The sequence below is a fragment of the Hemibagrus wyckioides genome, linkage group LG10 (genome assembly GCF_019097595.1).
Source record: "Hemibagrus wyckioides isolate EC202008001 linkage group LG10, SWU_Hwy_1.0, whole genome shotgun sequence".
Classification (NCBI taxonomy): Eukaryota; Metazoa; Chordata; class Actinopteri; order Siluriformes; family Bagridae; genus Hemibagrus; species Hemibagrus wyckioides.
In genome coordinates this window covers 5,584,076-5,607,500 of record NC_080719.1, presented here as the reverse complement: position 1 = coordinate 5,607,500, position 23,425 = coordinate 5,584,076, and the positions used below count along the sequence as shown (strand labels likewise).

The window sequence follows — 23,425 nt, the reverse complement described above, 5'->3', positions numbered from 1 at the left end:
TGTGGCTAAATATAATACTTGCAGCATAATATATATGGAAGAGAAACGAGCAAAAAAAAAAAAAAGTCATCAGCTCCAGATTAAAGCATTTGTTCTTACTGGAAGATAACAAGTGGCACTTTCTTCACTGCAGTAACAGAACTTCTGTGGATCATCAGTGTCTTTAAACTCTTGTGAATGCTAGCGCATCACATACACAAGTTTAGCTGAAGTGCATCTTTTAGCTGCATGTCACACCGTGTGCACTTGCTGTTACTCCTATGATCAACACTCGTCTAAAATGGCTCAAAATGTGGACAACTTGAGTTGAGAGTTAAAGCATTATACAACTTAATGGGCACCCTTTGTACTTTGAAGTTACACTACATGGTCCAAAGCATACGGACACTGGACCATCACATCTGCCAAAATTTTTAAAGCATGTCTTTGTATACTGTAGCAATTAATTTCCCTTCACTGAAACCTGATCCAGCATGACAATGCTCCTGTGCACAAAGCAACAATAAATTGAAAAGGATGTTCAACAAACACATGTGATGGTCAGGTGTCCAGAAACCTTTGGCCATACAGTGCAAATGTGTTTGGATCAACTGTGTTCTGCACCAAGTTTTGAATTTCAGTCAGTGGGTAATACTTTATTTGTGTTGCCTGATAATATAAACAAGAAAATTCTAGCAGGATGATGGAGGTGTTTTTATTGTAAATTCACAGCCTCATTCATTAAGAGCACACGTTACCCTGCGCTTCAATCAGACAGCAGACCAAAGGCTCTCCTGTTTTTTGTTGTTTTTTTTTTTTAAAGAAAATCAGAGTGACCTGAAGTAGCCACTACGAGACGCGAGTGTGTGTTTCCTTTCTCCTGTGACACTTCTTGTTCTTCGTGTGAATTTTATCTGCATTTGTTATGACTGCTGCTTCAGATGTCTCATGATTTGCTATAAAATGCAATTCTACAGCTTTTCTATGTTTAAGTACAAATTTATCCATGGGGATTTCTGCCTAAAATCTGCTTTAAAAAAAAAAAAACAACAACCCTGTGGTCAAATACCATCTGATGATGACTGGACCACCAAAATATGAAGTACGACTCCACCACGCCTTCCTCTTTGGCCTGTTTGTGTTGTACAGCTGCCTGGAATGGAAAGCAGTTCTTCGGTGTATAAACGCCACAGTTATTTGTAGCTGCACCACAAGTAAACAAATTCCTCGGCGGGTCGCTTTGGGCTGCCTCTGTCCGTCTGGAGAAAGGTCGGTCCACTCCCTTTCCCTCCCAACAATTGGACTTGTGCAGTCATACACTAACTGATGCAATGGATCACACACAAGGGATTTCCACCACCCAGTTCTGAGTCCAGATCCAGGGTTTTGTGGCTCACCAATGCAGACATGCTCGCTCTCTCTCTCTCTCTCTCTCTCTCTCTCTATCTCTCCACACATATTGTGACACATCTGAGAAAAAAGTGGAGTTAAGTCATCTCCTCCAGCAGAGGAGAGATGTCCAGAAAAGGTTACGTCAAGCACTGAGATTATAGTACAGATGGCTGCCGGATTTAGCCTGACAAACTAAATATATAGCACTCTCTTTAGAAAAGGCTAGAGAAGCCAAACATCAAGTGGATGTTGTGCAGCTCTGTGTGTGTGACACATTAATAGAGGCTTGAAGACTTTGTCATGTTGGACACAGCTTGGCAGACACCTCCGGGGGGAAACAGATCACACGGGGACGGCCAATTCGGCAATTAAGAGGTCAACCTCAGCGTGTTTAAGGAAGCAGAAGACCGAGGAGTGCTTTCTATCCTGACTGAAAATTCGGAGAGGTTTGAGGCTTAACAAGAAATGATCATTCAAAGGGTTTTTTAGTTCAATGGTTATTGTGTGCACATCCACCTGGAGAATGGGAACTCATCCTAGACTGGAAAAGACTTTTTTCCTCCCAAGGGAACGGCACATGCAGACAGTCCTGGCTTGACTGGCTTTGTATCTGCATACACAAATCTAAATCACATCAAAGTGCGAGAGCAGCTGCAGTTTATGTCCAGGGTAAAAGGTGTGTTACGCTCGTGAACGAAGAAGGCGGCGAAGCATTTAGTCCATCAGGTCTTCATGGACAACGTGACAGGGTGGGCCTGGGCAGGGGCAGGCACATGTGAAATGATTAAACCCAGAAATATGACAGTCATAAGTTTTCTCAGCGATGAACATGAGGGAATGATTAGCAGAAGAGAAGCAGAAGGCCTTTTCATGGTAAGGAGAGCAGAGAACTGGCCATCACTCCCACAGGCCCAATAATCTACAACAGCTTCCCAGAGCTACGAAAAACAGCCGTGTGCTGACTGCATAACCATAGTCATGTGTGATGAGTGTGGCGCAGAAATCCCCGCACAAAAGTGTCCTGATCTGGCCTCATTGTCCTGCCATCGTTATGGGAACAATGCCAAATTAATGGTGTCACGGTCCTGCCTGCCTCGGTGAAGCTCCGCTCGTCTACGGAAGAGAGTTGTTCAGAAATGAAGCGCTATAGGCGTGGGAGCCACGAGGGAGGACTGCATTCCCACAGTACTTTACCATTGCTCACGGAGTGCTCTTATAAACGGCCCCTGAAATTATGGAAGTGCTTTTCTTGGATTTGTGTCAAAATACATTCAGGCCAAGTTAAAGCAGTGCTTGAACCTGGATTAATACCAAAAAGGAGTTTTGACAGTTACTTTAACCTGTACATAATACAAACAGCTAGATTAAAACTAAAAGCTATATTCACGAAACAGAAAAGGGCACCATTCCCGGGAACACTGGCTGGAATTCACCCTGTCCATCACTGGGCCCCGGAAACATTCATGCATTCACACATGGGGCAATTAAGCGTAACTAATACACCCAGTGACATGTCTGTGGAAATTCGGAGAAAACCAGAGAATGTGGAGGAACTCCAGGAAGACAGGCAGCGATGTTACTCTCTGCAGCACTGTGGTGCATGCTACACAGATTTAACAATAAATGTAGTGAGAACAAAGTGAACGCGAAGCAGATTTCCTATTTCTGGCCTATAACTATCTATTATACAAGGCATTAAAACTGGGAGATTCCAGCAAGAGTATGTCCAGAGGTTGTGTTACAGTAAATCATTACACTGACACACAGAGCTGTAAAAATACCATCAGTAGCCACATGAGTGACAGAGGATCTATTACTTATATATTCCAGATGAACAACTAGCTACATTTTTCACACTTTTTAACATTTTCACTTTGTTTGCTCCTTAGTTTATTTAAGCTATCCTGGAGAAAAGCACAAACCCATTTCTTTCTCACAAGCACATCGATAAAAAAAACAAAAAGTCAGTGAAGGCTCAAGTCCGGATGTTTGCTTGAATTATTTATGCTTTTAGGAAACGCTGGAGACTGAACGATGAAAAATACCACATACACCTAGACAGAAGTCTGTAACTTGCAAATGGTATTTGTTTAATGACATGTGACCAATGCTTTTATGATATCTTACGACAAATGATGGAAAATTTGTGCAAGAAATCAGTCGGATTTTATTTGCTTATGAAAAAGATGCAATTTCCATCCAGGTAGCCTTTTTTAGCTCTCCTGTTAATGTTCCTGTTGTCTTTGGATTTATGAAAAATTACAGGCTTATTTACATTAAAAACATACATAATGCTATAATTTATAAATGATAAATACATTCTAAAGCTCCGACATATAACCATTATACAGAGCATTAAATGCACATGATCTCATTTCTTTTTAATTTTGCATGACTCCAAGTTATGATCAAACACAGAGTCCATCCTCATCTAAGTATTTAAGAGAGCTTTAACACTGAAGAAAGGTAGAAAGCACAAATCTCAAGCAGCAGCTTAAACAGTGTCCACAGCTGCTTTGTAATTAAACAAATTAAATAAAGGAAAGAAGGCTCTCGGCTTTAGCATCAGCCTCTGGATGCAATTAAAACCTCCGCCCAGAATAAAACATCACACATCTGAGAGATCTCTACGCTAAGTGTTTATCTGAAGGCTCTTTGCACGCAAACGCATCCATGACCAAAGCAATTTTCCAAAGTAGTGACCAACGCCAGGAGCAATGGACAGGGTCTGATTAGGATTTATTCTGGAGCAGGAAAATACTCCTTTCCAACAACGCCCAATTACGACGAAGATTAATTGATTGTTTCAGCTCCGCATTAGGGTTAACTAATAACTACTGATTCTAATGAGCAGAACAGAAAGATTAAATAATGCGAGTTAGGGGAAACGGAGGGAGAGAGAGAGAGAGAGAGAGAGAGAGAGAGAGAGAGAGAGAGAGACAGAAACAGCTTCAGGGTTTTAAAAGCACAGACGAATTTGAACAGAGCTCCACGTCCTCGGAGCAATTAGTTGCAGATCCGTAAAGGAAAGTCGGACTCAGGGAAAGTAATCATGTGCTCTGTAAACTGTCTGGATGAGCTGGATATGAGAGGCATGTTTCATTTTGTGTTAGCCTTTAGATATTAAAGCAGACGGGGCGGAAAGCAAACAAGAATGAATGGCTCAGATACAGGGAAAGTAACTGTGACAGGATCAAATGTCGAAGAGGAAATTATTTACAGCAACTTTATACATGCCTTAATCTTCTAATCTGTTTCAGGTCAGGTAAGGGTTAAAACAGTTTCCTTATTCCTCTTGCTACTGTTTCTTAGAGTGAGTTCAGCAATCCTGACAAAGCCCTTGACGTAATCGTGATTAAAAGAGCACAGGATGGCACTTCAGTACAGCTGAACGCATCAGGAAACGTCCTCTGCCTCGCCCCATTACAGCTCCTTAACGGTCCGGGTTTCATTCTGAAAGCTGTGCATGTGGTCAGGAAACTTCGAGTCGTGAGTCAGTGCTCGAGCCCACCTCGGCACCCTGTGACATATCCTTCCTTTCCATCATTTCATTCATTCTCTTCCTCTGACTCAAATGTTCAAACATTCCTGGCATCTCTCACGTACGTTCATGACATCACAAAACCGGTCATCTTATTCAGTCATCGAGTCATCGTTCTCACCTGACCTAACAACCTAAGGAAGAAGACAATATAAACTATATAAGGTAGTATTTAGAAGACGTACATGATATCAACTTGAAACTCCTGTACCACTGTTTGACTCTAATGTAGCAGAGTAACAATATAATATGCTGCTGAAATGCATATATGAGAGACTAAAAATACATATATGACACATTATTATAAAAATAATGGTGTCAAACTTATACCACCCAGGCATAACATTATGACAACCTGCCTAGTATTGGTTTTGTTCCACCTTTTGCTGACGAAACAGCCCTGACCCGTCCTGCACTGTGTATTCTGACACCTTTCTATCAGAACCAGCATTAACTTCTTCAGCAATTTGAGCAACAGTAGCTCGTCTGTTGGATCGGATCACACGGGCCAGCCTTCGCTCCCCACGTGCATCAATGAGCCTTGGCCGCCCATGACCCTGTTTGCCCGTTTCACCACTGTTCCTTCCTTGGACCACTTTTGATAGATACTGACCACTGCAGACTGGGAGATGCTCTGATCCAGTGGTCTAGCCATCACAATTTGGCCCTTATCAAACTCGCTCAAATCCTTAACGCTTGTCCATTTTTCCTGCTTCTAACACATCAACTTTGAGGACAAAATGTTCACCTGCTGCCTAATATATCCCACCCACTAACAGGTGCCATGATGAGGAGATCATCAGTCTTATTCACTACTCATAATGTTATGCAAGATCGGTGTGTATATATATATATATATATATATATATATATATATATATATATATATATATATATATATATATATAACAGGATTGTTCCTTTAAAAGGTTCTTTTTGTTGCACAGAAGACATCAGAGGAAGCAGCATCTTAATCAGACATCACTCATCTTGAGGAGAAGATGCTTAAAACAAAATTATGAAGACTTGCTTAATGTCAAACTGTCCGTACATTTACTTTACAGTGAATTAACACCAAAACTGACATTATTCAGGTCCTCAGCTTGCTTTACATCTAAAAATAAAATGCAAAACAATAGTATGTGATGAATCAAGTGCTATTTTATAAGCTGCTGAACAATAAGGAATATTAACATAACAGAAATTCAGATAATGAAAAAGAAATTGGATGGAAAGACACCAGCTTCGTTGTACAGACCCACTTGCCTTTCAAACAAAAACAGGTCACTTCGTGATGCGGAAAGGAAATCCGTCCTGGACATCAGCCAAGGAGACGGAAAGCCATTTCCTTTTCTTTACATGCTAATACGTGTATATTGTAGTAACCGCTTGACCTGTATATGTGTATAATTTGATCATTTTAACAGTATTTCAGGCTAAACCCTTAAAGCACATCTTGGCAGACTAACTGGACATATTTTTTCAATAGAATAACAGACTAAAAGAATCATTTAATATAATAATCAGATTTGCGAAAGTCACAGTGGATTATATTACATTAAATTAATAAGATTTTGTTTAACTATTCCAGATTAAAACAACCTAGAGCATTTATTTATTACTGCTTATCACTGGTCAATATCTATGTGTATAACACAGTGCTGATGAATATACAAATCTGACTGGTCAGAGGGTGTCGATTCATTTTTTTTTTTTTTTTTTTTTTTAATAGCAGCAGCTCTGGCAATGGTTCTGGAGGCAGGCCAAATCCCAGGTTTATATTAATGTGCTCTTGATAATACTTTATCAACTTGCATCACTACATTGCCACATGATCCAAGTACAATAAATGAAGTAAAAGACATCTGGTTATTTAAACCATGACAGAAGGTGAATACTTGATACACCGATCAGCCATAACATTATGATCACTGACAGGTGATGTGAATATGACTGATTATCTCCTCATCATGGCACCTGTTAGTGGGTGGGATATATTAGACAGCAAGTGAACATTTTGTCCTCAAAGTTGATGTGTTAGAAGCAGGAAAAATGGACAAGCGTAAGGATTTGAGCGAGTTTGACAAAGGGCCAGATTATGATGGCTAGACCACTGGATCAGAGCATCTCCAAAACTGCAGCTCTTGTTGAGTGTTCCCGGTCTGCAGTGGTCAGTATCTATCAAAAGTATCCTTTAAAGTCCTGTAAGTTGCAAGGTGGGGCCCATGGAGGAGTTGCTGCTAACATCTTGGTGCGAGATACCACAGCACACCTTCAGGGATCTAGTGGAATCCATGCCTCGACGGGTCAGGGCTGTTCTGGCAGCAAAGTGCGACCAACACAATATTAGCCAGGTGGTCATAATGTTATGCCGGCTCGGTGTATTTCAGTTATGAGATGCATAGTCACCGTTCATGGAAGGAGTCTCCAGTGTCAGTGCCTTGTAACAGTTTTCCTTGACCTTTTGATTTTATTTTCTTAAGTTGCCACACAGTCTGAAGCTCACAAATGAATGCCTTTGCATGCTGTATGATTAAGAGTCCTTTCTTGACTGGAACCAAGAGGCTCAAACCCTGTTCAAGCATGACTAAGCATATGTGCACAAAGCACAGAGCTCCTTGAGGACACAGTTAGCCAAAACCTGAGTGGAAGAACTTGTGTATCCTAAGCAGAGGCCTGACCTCAACCCCACTGACACCTCTGGGATGAACAGGAATGCCACAGCACAGTATGGCTGACATTTCTTCATCTCATTCAGAATGAGCTCCAGTCCCGGCACGAGCCATCACAATGGTTTAGATTCAGAAGTTTCCTCACTATACAGTGATTTGTTTGCAAGCACCTGTTACAAAATCTCAGCTCCTCTCAAAGTCGTCCAACAAGCTCATATGAGTGTGACGCTACATGGCATATTTTTTTTTAATCGAGAGTAATACAATACTTACATTTACAATTCCCTTATCCAGAGTGACTTACATTTTATCTCACTTTATACAGCTGAACAATGCAGGCTTAAGGGCCTCGGTCAGGGGCAGCTCGGTGGACCTGGGATTCGAACTCACAACCTTCCGAACACCTTAACCACTAAGCTTACACATCCCCATAGTGACTGCTGATGCTCTTCTATTAAGTTGCATCTGGGGTTATAAGTTTTAGGATGCTTTTAAAATTCTTTCACCACAGCACTCTTTGTGTATGAAGCCATAAGCAGGGAGAGCAGAGCTATGAATCATACAATCACAGTACAGGTGACATTTCCAGTCCCAGTGGCTGATCTCATTCAGAATGCTCTCGAGTTGCTGGTTTAGTTTCACTATAGTTTCCAGTTTTCTCACTATACAAGGACTTGTTTACGGGCTCCGGTTACACGGTTTCAACTGCCCATGTGACCGAGAACAAAACAAAAGTCTTGGATGCAGGCGTGAACTCTTGACGCTGGTTATGTAAAGTAACCAAGAGTGTTATGTGAATGAGAGGAGTCACCGAGAGCAGTGATTAAAGCGGCAGACTTTCAACTCTCCTAATCCTACACGCGGCCTATATTAGGTTCGACAAAGCAGATCGAGCTCGACAGTATGAGGAGTGAAGGGAATAATAAACAATGGATGGAGTCAAATTGAGCAGAGGCTCATTTTTTGGGCCCAAAGTTGCAAGTGCATTCCACAGCACACAATGGCGTAGTGTTTCCTCGAGGCACTGTAACTGGAGTGGACTTAGGGGCTTCTCTTTTCTCTGGAGAGAGCTACGGAGCGCAGAGGAAGAGCGGTTTATGCGAGCCCACTCGGAAGAACAGACGGCTCTTCTTCTCAGCTCTATCCAAATATCTGAACCTGTGCATTTGGTTTTATTTCATCTACTGGTGGAAGAAACAGTTGGTGTGCTCTGAAAACTATTTAATAAAAAAAAGCTACTTTAACTTCCACTTATTGATGAATTCATTTACTGTATATTCACTAAGACCTCTGATTATAAAATATCCACTTCATATACTAGCAAAGGCGACGCAAAAAGATCAGCACATTTTTTATAATGTACTCAACTTCTCAGAAATCATGTGGACTGACCGGATAACCCAAAGCTCCATCTTGATCCAGTTGCTTCGTTAAGAACACTGACCATTACTGCTGGGAAGATGAGAGTCATGACCCAAAAAACACACACATCCAAATAAAGTACTGAACTAATGTGATTCATTCAATGCTATGTCTGTCTCTGTCTCCATTTTTTAATAAAGTAAAAATAATAAAGTCTCAAATGAGAGATTGCAATAATAATGTTTGTATTTTTGCATTACAAGAAGTAATTCCTCAGTACTTATATATCCATTAGCAAAGAGTAATAGCTAGGGGGAAAAAAGCTTAATCATTGGCACAATGAACAAACAAAGTCTAGCTGAAGTAAAGCCTTGACTCATTCTGGTGGTCATCTTGGCCCTGACCCCCTTTTAAGACTCATCTGCTCCTGTTCTGGGAAACTGACAACGACTGCATTGACACACAGTGCTATTTTTGAATAAATTATGATGTTGAAGATCACGTGCTTCAACACTATATTTAGATGAATCTGAACATAAACCTGCCCATAGTTGATGTTCGTGTGCTGTCTGAGAAGTGATTTGTCTGTATAAAGTTTGAGAACTGCTGACAGGAAACCCAGCTGATATCAGAGCTGACCTTGTTTGCGAGATGCATGGTCTTGGCATCTCCTGAAAGGTCTTCACAGGTCACTTAAAATAAGGAAACCTGCACTTCCGGTGTATTCTGAGTGCTAACTTTTAAAACGCTGAGCTCCTATGTGAAAATGTAAAGTTTGGCAGGTCTGTCCAGTCCATAAATCCCCAGTCCACCCATAGTAATGTGTATTGTCCACACTTGTCCCTCACAGTTACATTATGCAGCTGTGATGCAGCTGTTGGACATTAGGGTCTGCAGTATGGAGAGGGACTGGTACACACACAGATGTGATCGACACATGCAGCAGTGCAGCAGGAAGTGGGAGTGGAGGACATAGCTGAATGGTGATCTAGCACTTTCTCTGCGCCGAGAGTCATAAAGAGCCGAGAAGAATGAAGTCCATTCAGATGATTCATGAGTCTCCCAGCTAATGAGACCCTCCACACGCTTTCATACACGCCAACCTGACCAACACACACACACACAAAAAAACAAAAAGAGCATTGTGTGACACGACAGCCGCGGCAGCTCCTCTTCGGCTAAAAACGGTATAAAATGTGGAGATGGCACCGACGCTGGAGAGAATCTCGATGAGGCATCTCGGAGTCATTGCTTCGTCATGCTGAGCGCCGTGGAAAGATATTTCTTTATGATTATCAATTCCATCACTGTGCTTTTTCTCTCTCAGGAAAGATCGACTGATTCCATTACGGCATCACAAAATGTAAAAGGAAATATCTGACATGTTGTTTCTGGACCCATTTCTCCACAATATATACGAATGAAATCCTAAAATAATTGACAATAATCGGAGCAATCACACAGGGGCCAGAGGAAAAAGTGAAATAATTGTCAGTTTATATTTCCTCACTGATATAAGTGTGTATGCTCACTGTATTTAGACACATGTCCAAACCCACAGTGTTAGACTTTAAACACTGAAATCTATTATGATGGTATCCATTTCACTCATCAATTAGTTTACATTTCTGTAAACGTTGAATAAAAAGATTATTATTTCAACATTATGGTTCTATCCTGATGCAATAGCATAAAAGAGCAAATCACAGCCAAACTAAACACACATCACTGGACGTGTTTAGTGTTTAAGGTGTTGGACTACTGAACAGAAGGTTGTGAGGTTGAATCCCAGCTCCACCAAGCTGCCTCTGCTGGGCCCCTAAGCAAGGCCCTTAACCCTCAGTTGTATTAAAACATGATATAAATTGCAAGTCGCTCTGGATAAGTCTGTCTTGCCAAATGCCAGGAATGTAAACGTACATACAAAGCATTAAGAGATATCCTTGCCAAAATCTGCTTGACTGAAAGCTGTAGTGAACAACACAGACAACATACAGGTGTGTGTGTGTGTGTGTGTGTGAGTCTCAAGTCAGGTTTAATGAGAAGTGCTTCATTAAAACAGTGCACTTAGCAGTTGTGGGAATGTTGTAGCTTACTGGTTAAGGTGTTGAACTATCAGAAGGTTGTGAGTTTGAATCCCAGGTTCACCAATCTGCCACTGCTGGGCCCCTGAGCAAGGCCCTTAATTCCCAAGTTATATTTAAAATATAAGGACATCTGCCAAATGGCAGAAATGTAAAGGTCATGAAGCACACATCTGAATGAATACAGCACATTTAACCTGACGATAATAATAATCATTCTATTTCAACACCTTTAGCGCTCACTTGTAAAAGTTACTTTATGAATGTTATGTTCGAACCTGAGCTCGAGTTCTTGTCTACATGGAATTTCATGTTCTACCCGTCAAATGGAAGCAAGGAGCTTGGAGCTGTGAGTTATATGAAAAGAGCTCTGCATGCACGCACACACACACACACAGGATAGACGCAGTGTGACACGGATGAATGTGCTGATAGACTGCAGGTATAATGACACTGCTGTTACAGCCGAGCGCTTTAAAGAGCACCACATGCTTAAGCTGCTAATAACCTCCACCCTGCTCCAGCTCTCAAACCACAACCATTTTATTGCATTTATCATGCTGAATCTTATAAAAGTACAGAAAGTTCCCTGTACAGTTACCTCAAGCTCATCATTTATTTTTTCCTGCGATTTTCTTTATAAGAAAATTGGTCTTCACATAGCGGCAGTATCATACTCCTACTACATTGTTTTGGTCAGTGGCACAATTCCGCATATCATGTTATAACCATGGAGTTGTCAGAGTTCCTCACTTTTGCTGTCAGTGAAACCGGTCACCTGTTCGGTATCGCTATACGCTACACTTCTGACTCATTTCCAAAATTTTTTTAGAACAGATAAACACAAACACTGAGAGCAGTGGTAGCTCTGGTGGTTAATGCTCTGGGTTGTTGATCAGATCAAGAACCAGCACCACCAAGCTGCCACCTTAACAGACTGACCCTGCACTCTGACCCCAAACCCCCAAGAATGGGATATGCAGAAAAAAAAAAGAATTTCACTGTGCAGTAATGTATACACAGATCAGGCATAACATTATGACCACCTGCCTAATATTGTGTTGGTCCCCCTTTTACTGCCAAAACAGCCCTGACCCATTGAGGCATGGACTCCACTAGATCCCTGAAGGTGTGCTGTGGTTTCTGGCACCAAGATGTTGGCAGCAGATACTTTAAGTCCTGTAACTTAAAGGACTTAAAGGATACTTTTGATAGATACTGACCACTGCAGACCAGGAACACCCCACAAGAGCTGCAGTTTTGGAAATCTCTGATCCAGTCGTCTAGCCATCAAACTATGGTCCTTGTCAAGAATGCTCAAATCCTTACGCTTGTCCATTTTTCCTGCTTCTAACACATCAACTTTGAGGACAAAATGTTCACTTGCTGCCTAATATATCCCACCCACTAACAGGTTCCATGATGAGGAGAAAATCAGTGTTATTCACTTCACCTGTCAGTGCTCATAATGTTATGCCTGATCGGTGTACGTGAAAAATAAAGGCTACTTAACTCTAGATATTTCTTGTGTGTTAGTCCCGGATTAAAGTAAAAACTAACGCACTCACTATTGATGTCTGTCTAATCACGCATTTCAACATCATGAGAGGGAAAAAAAAAAGATTGAGAAAACAATTTTTCTTAACTCAAGGTCTCAAAGGTCAGACTGATAGATTAGACTGTAGATTCACAGGACCCTGAGCAGGAGATGAAGGATGGTGAACCTATAACAACGTTATACTGCGTATATTTCTACAACTCTTCATTTGACTGATCTGGAGTTTTGGTGCTTTGCAGCACATTGACCTGAATCTCATGCATGGTCACAGCTGCTCTGCATCACACACCATCCATTACAGTGATTATGAACTGCGCAGGGTGGACAGTGACAAAACACTGGTCCATGCCAGGATAAATTGGAGGGAGTTGCAAACTGGTGTATCGGATTTGCTATGAACACCATATAAAACTACGTCAGCGTTCTGCGGGGGATTACAGACCAAACTGTAACAGCTTTGGGAGCCTGGCTCAAGACTGGGTTTATCAGCCTCCAGGTGTGTGTGTGTATGTGTGTGTGTGTGTGTGTGTGTGTGTGTGTCATAGGGCAGGCTTGGCCCAGCGCCAGGGGAAGGTTAAACTCACTGAACCTAAAACACACTGCAGGTTTACAGTGGCCTTTGTGTTCACACTTAACAAACCCAAAACACACACGCACGCACGTAAGAGAGAAGTCGACACAGAGCTACGTCATCTATTCTGTTTCAGTACCAAACTATAAACCAGTTCTGAAAAGATGATGTCTGCTATTATAAATGGATGGAATACTGGAAAAGGCAATAAAAATACCGGAAAATAAGGGGAAAAAATGGGAAAAATTAAATACTTTAAAAAAAGAAATACATAAAAAAAAAAACTTAATACTTAAAAAGATAAATAAAGAATAAAAAGAAAAAAGAAAAAAATAAGAAAAAAGTAATAAGACCAAAAAAAAAACTTAAAACATAAATTAAATACTTAACACTTAATATAAAATACTTAAAAAACTAAATACTTATTTTTTTTGGGAAATGGTGGAAAATGGACGTCTATTATAGTCTATTGATCTATGAAAGGAAGACACCTGCCATTACGATGGATGTGAGGTTTGCTTGTTGCACCTCAAAACCTGAAAGAAGAAAAAAAAATACTGCTGGGTCAAAGTTCAACACCAGAAAAGACTCTTTTTTTGGTTAAAAAAAAAAAAAAAAAAAAAGAAAAAAAAAGAAAGAGAGACAAACATGTCAATAAACACACCCTGTTTCTTTCAGTCAACCCAGTTACATAAAGAGCAACAGCAGACTGGATGAACTCAGGAGTTTCTGTGGATGTTGGAGGATGAAACTTCCCCTCTCTCTCTGTGTGTGTGTGTAATGGCTTGCATTTTTAGCGTGCTGCTCCATTGCTCAGCCTTTAGTCAGCAAAGCTTTATTCAATGAGTCGTGCTATTGAAAACAAAAGTCATTAACACATGTACACTTACACACACACACACACGGACAGTCACAGACACACACACCTCTGCAGAAAAAAAGGCACATTCTTTCTGCATCTAGCACAGAGTTTGATGTGTGTGTGGGTGTGTGTGTTGTATTTTGTCTTTGCAAAGCGTGTTTGAAATAAACTGATAATCATCATCATTAATCAGATTATTTCATTTATTTCTTTAATTTCTGTCTAATTCTGAACAAACGGGATTGTGTGAAGATCTGTCTTCGGCCCGTCCACCACAGGAAGGCAGGAAGAGGAAAACAAGGCCAGACGTGGGAGGAAGCAGGCGGTGCAGAGTGAGGCGTCCCAAAACCATGCAGGAATGAGACACAGCCACTGAAACAAGGCAGACGAGGGAACAGCGGCGAGCGCTACACTAGATAACCCAGCTCTAACCGCTGTCACACTGACCAGAGACTGGACATGAGCTGAAAACTGGTATACATGTGATCGTGATCTAACCTACAGCTACACTCACGCGGCTTTCAGTTTCTTTGAGAAAGATATTAAACTGTTTCTTCATGGCATGCTAAACAAAGTGCTCATCTGTCCATGCAAAGAACCCCCCCCCCCCACACACACACACACACACAATAGTGACACAATGAAGGGGGAAAATATTAAAATCTTTACTTTTCCCTGCTTTACCGGTGTGATGTTTTGAGACGGAGAGAATGCTACACAACAAGTCTGCGCTCTGCCTGGAGAAGACAGCCACATACCAGAGCTGCAGGAGATTGGACGAGTCGAGAAAACAGATGTCTGATAATGTCTGATTGCTGTTAACATGCTTAAGTGATGTGGAGTGAAGCGCTAAAACAACTAAAGTAAACACATTTCACACCTTACAACAACGGCACCGGGTTTCTGTTCAAACCAGAACAAACATTTGTGATTTCAACGGTTCCTGGAGAACCAAAAGAAACGAATCAGGGTAAAAACAACAGAGGAGAGGGAGAGTCCTGACCTGCTGGAACGCAAGGCTCGCTCTCAGACTGTATTTAGAAGGCCAAGAGTCTCGCTGAGGAAACAGTGCAGCAATATCGATCATTATTATTGTAGATCAGAACGTGTTGATCAGAGCCGCGTTCCCACAGTGGCTGGGGACGTTTATCCTGACACAGAGAACCCTGGGATCCCTGCTGGCAGCTGAGGGAGAGGAGATGAAGTTACTCACCCTCTCTCTGTCTCTCTCTCACCCTATCTCCGTCTCTCTCTCACCCTCTCTCGGTCTCCCCCTCACCCTCTCTCCGTCTCTCTCTCACTCATTTTCTCTCGGTCTGTCTCTCTCTTTCTGTGTGTGTCTCTCTCTCTCTCGGTCTCACTTTCTCTCTCTCTCTGTCTCTCTTCCTGTCTGTCTGTCGCTCTCTCTCTCTCTCTCTCTCTCTCACTTACTTTCTCTGTCTCTCTCTCTCTTGGTGTCTCACTTTCTCTCTCTCTCTCTGTCTCTCTCTCTTCCTGTCTGTCTGTTGCGCGCTCTCTCTCTCTCTCTCTCTCTCTCTCTCTCACACACACACACACACACACACACACACAGCAAAGAGTGGCCTTGATCAGAATCATACTGAAAAACAAAAGGGACTAATAGGAATTAGGATTAGTTTCACATGGAGAGGCGGGTAATGGAATTATCCTGCATCCGACTTACCTCAGAACTGGGAAGTAGGAACTCTTTCTGATCTTTGTGTTTGAGTTACAAAGTTGGAAAACACGCTCATTTGAAAATAAAAAAGAAAACGGCTACAATGTTTACTGCTGTTGCTGTGAGCAGCCATGTTGATTTGACCTCATTTACTGAACTGTGGGTCGAGGAGACCACCTATGGATCCTGAGAATGAAACCCATTTCTTTTTTATTTACAACCCTCAAACACAGGATTATCACCGGAGTACATCTAGGATTTTAGTCTTGTCCTAATCAGTGATTTTTACAGCCAGAAAGTAACCTATAAATCCTGTTCAAACTGACACGCTGGTAAAGATTCGGTTACGTCCTGTGTGAAAAGATGTTTTGCGCTTCATCTTAATGCTTCATTCACACCCTCTTTTAATATGTCCCAACACCCAATTTACTCCAGTATAATAAAATCTATTTCAAATCAATTCCAATATGGAAAAATCGATCATCTGCAGTTCGTCATGTGCCAGGCTTTGTGTTCACTCTTAGCAGATTAGGAATGCAAGCTAACTGTGCTAGCTACAAACAATCTTCTCTGAATACTTCCTTCCAAGCTTCATTCTTCTTCCTAGCATCTCTCAACATGTTTCATGAGGATTTTATGATAAGATAAGATGACAACTTGCGTATAGCTTTCTCTTCCACTAATTGAGTCAATCAGGAACTAATTACAGGCAGAATTAAAAGTTACGAGAGGAGAGAAAAAATATTAGGATTATTTCGAGGAAACATTCGACTCGGTGGTTTGGAACTTGCATCATATCTAATTTACATGAAGCTGAGAAAACTCATCGTCATCGTTTCTGAACCAAATGCATTCTTGCATCAGCTTACTGTGTATTTCTCCCTGCCAACTGGTTTAGTCCTTGAAAATCTGCGATCTTTCTCCCCTCACGAGGAAAGTATTTGGGCATCGCTGCCAAATCTGGTGCACTTTATCAGCCCACATCATTCTCCTGAGACTTGTGTGCTACAGCTGCTGAAATTAGGAGGCTTGTCTTGGCTTCTTGACTTTATCAGCTATAACTTATCTTCATTTGTCCTTAATAGTGCATTAAGAAGTCAGAATGATATGAAGTAATGCATCATGATGAAGACTTCTCAGACTAGCCGCTTTGTGAGGGATCTCGGAGGTCTAGGTTATCTCGCGTCCATCGTGCGGGCAGAGTGGTTTACTCTGGAAGGTTTCCCATGTGTATCCCAACCCTACAATTTTACAGCATTCCTGAAGGTGGGCAGAAGCTAATCGACGGCCAAACCATAAATATTTCACAACACCAGTCATTCCCATCTTTCATAAACACTACACGCAGCCAGCACAGGGTTTTGCGAGGCAAAAAACGTTGCTGCTGTGTGTTGCTGAGCGCTCGGGTGCATGCAGCTACTGACAGACACTTGTACATGAAAGTAAGATGACAGGTGTTTGGAAGGACAGTGAGACGTCTGTGGTAGTTACATGCCAGGCATCAGCTCTCTAAACAGAGTAGGGGACATGGAGTTTGCTGAAAAAGCTCCCACCCGGACCTCTTAGGAAAGGAGGCCAATCTGATTAGCTCAGTGACAAAGACAAACACAGGGATTCCCTCCCCTCCCTCCCTTCTCCTACTGTGCACTATACATACTCACCCACTGCACTTTTCACCCAGAGCTTAAAAAAAGGCAAAGATCCAAGACCCAGGAAGCATCCTGCAAAGGAAATTAAAGAAAAAGCGCCTATATAGTGTGTCTAAGGATGGCGTTTGGATACCATGAGCCTCCAGAACACCTACAAATAAGATAAGATAAGAAGAGACTCCTTGAGATTGAAAAGATAAAAATAAATGAAATATATTATTTATATTAATAATAATATATTCTATATATGCAAAATGTATACAAAAGTACAAAAAAGGTGCTCCTTGAACACCGTTCTTCTAAATGATCTATATTCAGCTGGAGTTTTAATGTAGAGCTCCTATTCATCATCTTTGTCTTCATCAAAACCCATTTCAATGAGCTGTAATGCACCAAGGCTGGGGGGTAGAGTCACCCTAGAAGAGGCCACACCCACTGAGTGATAAAAGTCATCAATGAGCTTTGTATTGCTCTGCAGTGTACGCAAACCATACACATCCTCTACATTCTCTATGTTTTTTCGTTCATTTATTCGTTAAATCCATCCTGTTACATATAAACAGTTTAATCATCACCACAGTTCAGCAACAGGAAGACCACGGTTCACCACCAGGAAGTACTTCACTAACGAGCGGCACAGAGATCATAAAGGCTCTAGTGCTCTAGGGAGGAGCAAATCTAAGCAGTGATCGTATCGCCTCTGCCGCCTTCCTTTTAGCTTTGTGTTGTGTACAGTTCATAAGTCATTTACTATGCCACAGGGAACATTCCAGAGAGACAAGAGCTTTATTCTTAGTGCGGCTGAGACGCTGCTCGTCTTTCAGGCCAGTATCAAAGCGCAGCTCAAACACTCGCATGCCAGAGCGAGGCAGGGACGGACCCCGGGGTTTGAGACTCACGGGTTGAGTGTCAGTGTAGAGGCCAAACTACACAAAACAATGAGCTAAAATTGTGAGAAATATAAATAAATCAGTGACTATGTAAGGTAACAACCACTCATTTTTTCCACAATCAATCTATCAATATTTCTCTGTCTTTACTAACTAATCTCTCTTTAATCAATCAATCTCTCTCACATTCTATTAATACACCAACCAACCAACCAACCTCTCTCACATTCTATTAATACACCAACCAACCAATCTCTCTCACATTCTATTAATACACCAACCAACCAACCAATCTCTCTCACATTCTATTAATACACCAACCAACCAACCTCTCTCACATTCTATTAATACACCAACCATCCAACCAACCTCTCTCACATTCTATTAATACACCAACCAACCAACCTCTCTCACATTCTATTAATACACCAACCAACCAACCAACCTCTCTCACATTCTATTAATACACCAACCAACCAACCTCTCTCACATTCTATTAATACACCAACCAACCAACCTCTCTCTCATTCTATTAATACACCAACCAACCAACCAACCTCTCTCACATTCTATTAATACACCAACCAACCAACCAACCTCTCTCACATTCTATTAATACACCAACCAACCAACCTCTCTCACATTCTATTAATACACCAACCAACCAACCAACCTCTCTCACATTCTATTAATACACCAACCAACCAATCTCTCTCACATTCTATTAATACACCAACCAACCAACCTCTCTCACATTCTATTAATACACCAACCAACCAACCAACCTCTCTCACATTCTATTAATACACCAACCAACCAACCTCTCTCACATTCTATTAATACACCAACCAACCAACCAACCTCTCTCACATTCTATTAATACACCAACCAACCAATCTCTCTCACATTCTATTAATACACCAACCAACCAACCTCTCTCACATTCTATTAATACACCAACCAACCAACCAATCTCTCTCACATTCTATTAATACACCAACCAACCAACCAATCTCTCTCACATTCTATTAATACACCAACCATCCAACCAACCTCTCTCACATTCTATTAATACACCAACCAACCAATCTCTCTCACATTCTATTAATACACCAACCAACCAACCAATCTCTCTCACATTCTATTAATACACCAACCAACCAACCTCTCTCACATTCTATTAATACACCAACCAACCAATCTCTCTCACATTCTATTAATACACCAACCAACCAACCAACCTCTCTCACATTCTATTAATACACCAACCAACCTCTCACATTCTATTAATACACCAACCATCCAACCAACCTCTCTCACATTCTATTAATACACCAACCATCCAACCAACCTCTCTCACATTCTATTAATACACCAACCATCCAACCAACCTCTCTCACATTCTATTAATACACCAACCATCCAACCAACCTCTCTCACATTCTATTAATACACCAACCATCCAACCAACCTCTCTCACATTCTATTAATACACCAACCATCCAACCAACCTCTCTCACATTCTATTAATACACCAACCAACCAATCTCTCTCACATTCTATTAATACACCAACCAACTAACCTCTCACATTCTATTAATACACCAACCAACCAACCAACCTCTCTCACATTCTATTAATACACCAATCATCCAACCAACCTCTCTCACATTCTATTAATACACCAACCATCCAACCAACCTCTCTCACATTCTATTAATACACCAACCAACCAATCTCTCTCACATTCTATTAATACACCAACCAACCAACCTCTCTCACATTCTATTAATACACCAACCATCCAACCAACCTCTCTCACATTCTATTAATACACCAACCAACCAACCTCTCTCACATTCTATTAATACACCAACCATCCAACCAACCTCTCTCACATTCTATTAATACACCAACCATCCAACCAACCTCTCTCACATTCTATTAATACACCAACCTAGCAACAAACGAATCTATCTATGCATTTATCTATCCAAAAACACCCAATCACTTAATCCATCCCATCCATCCATTGATCCACCCACCCAATCCCTCTCATTCATCCATCCAGCCATCCACCCAATACATCTAGTCTATCCATCCATCCACCCACCCAATACATCCTGTCCATCCATCCATCCCATCCATCCACTCAATCAATCAATCAAATCCATCCCATCCATCCATCCATCTGTCCAACCATCCATCTACCTACCCACCCAATCAAACCATCCCATCCATCCAGCCACCCACCCCCTCTATCCATCTATCCATCCATCCATCCATCCCACCTATCCATCCATCCACCCACTCAATCCATCCCATATGGCCACCAATCTTCATCTGCCCACCTCCGTGTCCGACTGCAGTGGATATAAGAGGTTTGCACACGGATAATAAATTGCAGGTTATTGTGATATTGTGGTAAATCATGTCAGATTTTTGTCCACCTTTAATGTGATAATAGCAAAATTGTGAGACACACGTAGAAATGTTGGATCTAAAAAAAAAATTTTTTTTTAATTTAAAAAAAAGAAAAGAAAAGAAAGAAAGTGGAAAAAAAAAATCTAATCCAATAATCTGTTCATATTAGCAACTGATTTGAAAACAGATTGGACAGGTTGGGGTGTGGGTGTGGGGTGACTATAGTTCATATCTAAACATGAAGCAGCATCGTTTCGGTTTATTGAAATAAACTATTCAGCAAAAGGAGTCTCATGAGATCAGATACAAGAGAAACGGCTAGTTGGACCTTTATCCTTTTTTCGCCTCTCATCTGGTGAAGTAACAAAATTATTTTTTAAAAAGAAACCTTGGTGGTGAAAGAGAAAAACGAACTGACCGGAAAAAAGTGTTTATATTTCACTTCAAAATCAAAACCGTCCAGAATCCGGGACACAGGTCAAAGTGACGGCGTCATCCATCAGTGCAAAACAAATCTAACCACTTCAAACTGAAATAATTATTAACAGCTATGCTTTAAAAAGTAACTGCTGCCTACATACTGTCATGTCCGTTCTTATCAGGACTTTATGAAGCTGTTTCTTTTTAGTTTTAGTTTCTGTGATAAGGCTATTCTTTAGTCGATGATGCAACACAACCACCAAAACCTCTTGAGATCACACACATATTGAAAGTTTGTGGAGCAAAGCACAAGCTCACATGAGTAATTCATTCATCCATCCATCCATCAATCCACTATGAACTTCTGTCAAGCAGCAGATGATGAGTTCTGGCCACGTTAGTTGCTGCTCTGTACAGGGAGTGGTCACTTCATTTCCCTTCATCACCTTCATACATGATGGACACTCAACTCTCCGAAATGCTCAGCTCCTTTAGAGCTGTATAAGGCGTTTGTTTAGGGTGGAGGGTACTCGAAAGCGTCTGCAAATCTCTTTTTAAGATGAGAAGAGCATCACTCGTAACAGCTGTGATAAAAGCTAATTACAGTGTTATCGCTACAATGCACGTAAAACACGGCAATGAAACACATTCTAATCTTAGGCTTATCTTAAATAAAATAAAACAGGATGCAACTGAATCCTATCCAATCCACAAGAGCAAAGCGAAGTGGAAAAAAAGATAAACCTATCAGCAATTAGACAGTAAACCAGTAAAGGAGCTGATTATAAACTCACAATTAATGTATTTAAGTCAGATGTGGCACAGCACACACAGTCCTGTATCTGTTTCACACTGCGCTAAAGACCAGACATGAACTGAACAGCAGCTCTTCTGTTATTCCTCCATGTTTGTTCATTTTATACTCATTAGCATTAGAAATTTTTGCTATACAAAATAGACAACGTATATAACCGCTCATTAAAGCTTTGCTTCTATTTTACTCTACTGTTCAGTTCTTCATGCTGATTGGTCAGAACATCAGGCTGTAACTCAAATCACAGGTTTATATTGACGTGTGTTATGGATTATATATAGAAAGATCTTACTCTGGGACTTGTACAGCATACGTTCTGCATAAAAGGTTAAAAGCGTGTGAAGTTAAGAGTGCTAGACTCTTTTTGGGCCGAGGTCACGATTACCTCATAGAGCTAGCTGGAGGCGGCCAATACAAACCAGTACAGAGTCGACTACGATGTCATCTTGTTTTTCGTTGGTACGATTTATAGTTTGGTTACGTGTCTAAATATTTCTTATGCATGCCTACCTAATCAGAAATTGGGCAACATAAATGATTTCTCATGTAACGCTAACTTTAGCGTGTAAATTAGGTAACTGGTGGCTAACGACCGGAGACTAAACGAAGGAAACTCCCTTGTGACATCTCCCTTTCTACAGTTGAAACAAACGCTCGGTTTTTCTATGATAGGTGTAGATGTCAGGTCATCCTGTCACATCGTCCATCCATCGAGCGAGCGTCCGTCCGTCAAGGTTCATTTTTTCAAATAACATTCACGGCCCTGGACAGTGAGTGACCTAACATAGTCAGATAAATTCGATTTTGACCAGTCATTGTTTAAAAACAAACTTGATAACTACTGCTTGTAAAGTGGTCAGGGAAATCTTTCCGCCTCCACCTGAGCTCCGCCCACAAAAAATAGTTAGAGTTTACTAACAGAAAAAGGGTCTATGGACCTGATGGGAAGTTTATGAAAGGAGTCTCCAACATCAGGACTTTGGAATTGTTGAAGCTAAAACTGTAACTTTCCTTTCTATGTTTTGAAAGCCTTATTAACATAAAAGTGAGAGGGAAAAAGAGAGACTGGTGAAGGATGACTGATTATTGCTGCTATAGCATAGCATAACAGAGCAGAAACTAATTTGCTTTGTGGATGTTCCATAACATTTAATGTAACTATAAACGGATAAAAGTAAGCATTTTTGGTGTGGACAAACTGCTGTCATAATAAAGAATCAAAACGCTTGAGGACATGCTGGAAAATAATCACTGCGAGTAAAGAACAGTGAATCAAATCAGTGTGACCATTTTACTTCGTTCCTAACCTACTACATCACAAAATAAACCCCTGGTCAAAATTTGCAAAAATAGTGTTAAAACTGAGATACGGTTATTTATCATAAACCAGAGCGTCATGACAGAAAACTGTATCATGAGGAGATCACCCTATTCTCTCTCCCTGTCAATCACAGAGACATTAGCCAGTCATGTGTGTGTGTGTGATGTGGCATGTAGAAAAGGGTAGATAGCACTTTCCTCAGAGTGGA

General features: G+C 41.0%; 1 protein-coding gene across 8 annotated transcripts in view; it reads right to left on the bottom strand.

Annotated features, from left to right (window-relative positions):
• The window catches only part of myo9aa (myosin IXAa), a 109,581-nt gene that overhangs the window by 55,356 nt on the left and 30,800 nt on the right, over positions 1-23,425 (bottom strand). The window lies entirely within an intron of this gene.